At 42.8% G+C, this 4719-nt stretch overlaps 1 pseudogene; it reads right to left on the minus strand.

The window, feature by feature from the left end:
* Positions 1 to 392: 392 nt before the first annotated feature.
* Positions 393 to 4485, minus strand: LOC124509292 (5'-AMP-activated protein kinase subunit gamma-2-like; annotated as a pseudogene).
* Between the last annotated feature and the right edge of the window lie 234 nt (positions 4486 to 4719).

The raw sequence follows: 4719 nt of genomic DNA on the forward strand, positions 1-4719 counted from the left end.
CCACCATGTGGCTCATGCTGCAATGGGTCACAGTGATGACATATTGCATGTTCTGACATAGGCAGTAGATCTCAATAGGCCATGTGCTCCCCTTATGTCACATTACCTATTACAGACCAGTGAATTCTTAGAGATGAAAAATAACAAAAATTCCAGGACACAGTGTATTTTGATAACATACAACATCAGAAATTGTTCTGAAGAAGGTCTGAAAATACTCTTTTAATGCAAGCCTGAATCTTCAAGCACATAAAATACATTTCTTATGCACAATTCAGCATCACTGGAAAAAATACCCATCACCAATCCGTGATATACATTTTTTTTTCCTGATGAGACCCAAAATCTTTGTTCAAGCTTTCCTACAAGGGCTTCTGCATTTCAGTGGCCATTCAATTTCTGTATCCTTTTTTTGTCACCTGCAGGTGTATCAGAATCTGTAGAATATTTGATAGGGAAATGATACCCATGATGCTATCTGCCTCATTCACTACCAGCATCCCATGCACCTCAGCCCACTATATGCTGTCCAGGATATTTCTCCAGATTACTGTAACTACCAATAAACATGAAGTACTGTGAGAAGTGCTAAATGGCCTGGGACACTGTTATATCTAGGTTAGTGTAAGTTGTTTTGTTTTGTTTTGTTTTAGCAGCAAGGTTAATTACATCAGATTTGGAGCAAATATCTACACCTTTCCCTGACTCATGCAATATAGACAAGCCTGATACTTGTTTTTCTACACAGATGTTCAAGTCTCTACTGAAGGGAGTGTCCGGGTGGATGAAGGTGATGTTGTGGTGGGTCCCAAGTGCAAGAGCATCTGGGTCCTGCTTCACAAAGGCAGGCTTTGGTATATCAGACATGCAAACCTGAGGAACTTGAGAATTCATTTGTGGGTAAGCATAGGAAGAGCACTCCCACTTAGAGGATCAACTTGCAATGTGTGGATTTTCATTTTTAATCAACAAATATACAGCATGAAAGAGGCTTGCATCTGGAGCTGTATTCACTGAAGGTCAATATTTCTTGTAAATAAACTCCCTCCATGTTTCCATTTCATGTTCCTCTAATTCATAAGTGTGTACCATGAATGACAGATAGTATCTATGTAGTGGATTTATGAAATCTAATTGTTAGCATTCTTACAAGATTTTGTTCTGAATTCTCCCACTTTTGCACTGCTGGAAAACCATTGGCTTCTAAGGCAAAGATGGCCTTTCTAACTTGTCATGTAGTATGAGAGACCACAAGCTTTGAACTGGTTGGACTGATGTGGTGACACTTGTGTGACCTCATGAAGTGCCTGGAAACCCATTTTCTGAGTCTTGAGACTCTTTTTCCAACTAGAATTTCTCCAGCGTGCCTGATTCCTGGTCCTGGGGCTGCAGCATGAGGAGGTGGAGGTCAGGGATGATCAGTTCATCTTTGGTGGTGCTCCTCCTGCCTCAGGGGTGGGGAGACCAGGGTGCAGGGGGGATGCTCAGTGGGCACTCCTGTGCAGGTGGAGCTGGAGACATGGGAGTGTGCGTGGGGAAAGAAGTGGGAATGCTGGGGCGGGGGAGTGGGGGTGCAAGGATAAGGTGAAGGGGATGTGGGGGTATAAGGAGAAGTGAGGGATGCCAGAGAGGGACTGTGGGCACATGGGTGCATGGGGGAACCCAACGAGGCCATGGGTGAGGTGTGACCAACAGGTGTGCAGAGAGGAGTGGAGCTATGCTGGAGAGGGAATATGGGTGTGTGGAGGTGTAGATAAGGGAATTGGGAGGGTGGGAAGGAAGGAGTGGGGGAAGAGTAAGGGGGATGGGAAGGGGAGACGGGATGCAATGGGGCAGTGCAAGTGTGGAATGCAGAGTTGTGAGGTGCAGGGGGAGGAGGTGGGAGTGGGACTGTGAGGGAAATGGGGGTGATACCCAGGCAATGCGGGCTCAGCGGTGTCTGGAACAGTGCGAGGGTGGAGGCAGGATGCATGGGGTGCTGGTATTCATGCTTATTAAGGTGGAGAGGCATATGAACCAGGCGCTTGTCAGCCCCTCCACAAAGAAAGAAATCCAGTTCTCTCCCCATTTGTGGGAGTTCTAGCAGTGAGTCTTTTGCCTTCTGGTTTCTCTTTTCAAATGCAGCTCCTTATCTGTGTCCCAGGGCAGACAAATCTTTTACAGCCCCATAGAACTATGACTCCACACCATGGTTTGTAGGCTGGAAGTGGGGTCCCCTGTGTTACTGGGTCTCTGTCTCTCTTGCCTCTGTCTGTGCTGTCTACCTTTCCTTGTACAGAATATATATGGAGGGCCCTCACCTCCTCTTCAGGAGGAACTTCTCTATAAATAGATGTAAATGTGTTGTGTCCATGGAGGAGGTGAGTTTACCTCCTTACCTTTAGTTAGGTGAGTTAGGTCCCTATCTTGGAACCCTGACTCACTTCATAAACTTGCTCAAGTTATTTCACTTGTCAGAGTCCCAGTTTCCTGTCTGTGAAACAGACTTTTTTTTTTTTGAGGATCCAATAGGATTACATATCTAAGGTGACTGGCACACAGTAGGTATTTATTAAATGTTTCTTCTTCCTCTTGTCCAACACAGTGATTTCCAAAACAAATGACCCTTGTTTTTGCAGACACAAAATGCTCCTCCCACCCTTGATGTCTGAAATTTCTGAGCAGAGTTTGAGAAGACCCACCCTCTTCCTGGCCTTCGCACCTCACAAGTCACTTTTGCAACTTTACCCGTGCCAATTGCTTGCTTTCTGTCAATCTAATCACCTGAGATGTGAAAGTGATTGACTCCAGCCTCCTTTATAAATCCTCCTCCTTTGGAGGAAGCTAACTTCAGAATCCATCAAGTTTCATGAATAATTTAGCATTCAAGAGAAATACTAAGAGTTGGACCTTCCCAAGGGTTTTAGAACCCCACTGCTAATAGTTTGATTTTTGGAGAAAATGTCAATAGAGGACCTATGTATGTTTTAGAAGTTGAGTACTAAAGGTTTAACAAAGCTATAATATGGGTTTATGAGCATCACACCCTGAAGAGAATTTCCATCAAATCTGGGAGCAGGAGTCAGATGTGAAATGGACATGAACAAAAGGGCATATTTGTTAAGTGTCCACAGTGTAAGCTTCACTGGATCAAGGAATTGATATAGAACTTTTCTGTTAACCTTCTAACAATTCTACAAAGTGGCCATTTTTTGTTTATCCCTGTTTTATAGATGAGGAAAATGACATTGGGCTTCACTTAACATATAGAGGTGATATAGCATGATGAATAGTAGGAGGCTATAGAGCCTACTGAGCCTGGGTTCACATCATAGCTCCACTGCCTTCTAGCTATGTGACACTGAATGAATTATTGAACCTCTCTGATTCTCAGTCGTGTCATCTACAACATGGAGAGAGCAATGCTTACCTCATAAATTTGCTTGAAGATTAAAATGACATAACAAACCTAAAATCCTTAGCAGTGTTTTTAGCACATGGTAAGCACTCAAGAAATGCTGTCTATTTTTATTTTTACTCTTATGGATGTTATTGCCACAAATTGTGGGCTATATACATGCTTTCATGAAATCTAAATCCTTCTGGATTCAAAATGGGAAGAAACAGAATCATAACCATATCTAAACGAAAGCTGCTCACATTCTTTCCTTCAAGATTATTACAACGAATGGATTATGGAGCTAGAAGGCATTATGTTAAGTGAGACACGTCAATCAGAGAAAAACAAATACCATATGATTACACTCATAGGTGGAATTTAGGAAACAAAACAGATGATCATATGGGAAGGGGGGGAAGAGGAGAGAGGGAAACAAATCACTAGAGACTCTTCATTATAGAGAACCAACTGAGGGTTGATGGATGGAGGTGGGTGGGAGATAAGCTAGATGGGTGATGGGCACTGAGGACAGCACTTGTGATGAGGACTTGGTATTGTATGTAAGTGTTGAATCACTAAATTCTATTCCTGAAACCAATATTGCAATGCATTTTGGCTAAGTAAAACTTAAATAAAAAAAAAAGAAAAATTTTCTTGACTTTATTAATGCCAGACATGGTTCTGGGCACTGGAAAAACAGAATAAATAATTTCCTTTAAGGGATTATAGGCCAGAAGAGTAAGGTAAATTCTCTTATTTGCCCCCAAGTTTTCACCTTTCTTTCCTGGACATGGCCCTCCCCGTGGACCACATTTACTTTTCTTTTCAAATGGGTTTGGCTATATGACTTGCTTTTGTCAATGGGATGTGAGTGGCATTGTTACAAACAGAAACTTTAAGGATCCAGAGTTTGGAGCCAAGTTTTGCCACAAAGTGGTTGTGAGGTCGTAGGTCAGAAATGGTCTATTCAGAAATAGCTGTGTGTAGACACTTCTTCCATTTTTCTATCAGAATGGAACTCACCTCAGCAGCTGGCCTTGAGTTCTAGAGGAGCCAATGTATGTGAAAAATGTTAAGATGGGCAGGTTGTACTTTCTCAGAGCCATGGAGACCCCTGCTCACCCTTTGGAGAATGCAGTTAGTAGTGTGGTGCAGTGGTAACTATGATCATGAGCTGTGCATCACAAACACCAGGAAACTCTTCTTTTGCATTCCAACACAACTATTTATTTAAAGCTGGTAGACACATTGAATGTCATGACACTCCCACTCTAGGATCTGACTCACACACAACAGCCCAGCTTCCCTTCTATGTCCTCCTGGGATAGTAATGTGTGGTG

This window comes from Lynx rufus, unplaced genomic scaffold (genome assembly GCF_022079265.1).
Source record: "Lynx rufus isolate CCGP_SWC_20201006 ecotype Redwood Valley unplaced genomic scaffold, mLynRuf1.p SCAF_1, whole genome shotgun sequence".
Lineage (NCBI taxonomy): Eukaryota > Metazoa > Chordata > Mammalia > Carnivora > Felidae > Lynx > Lynx rufus.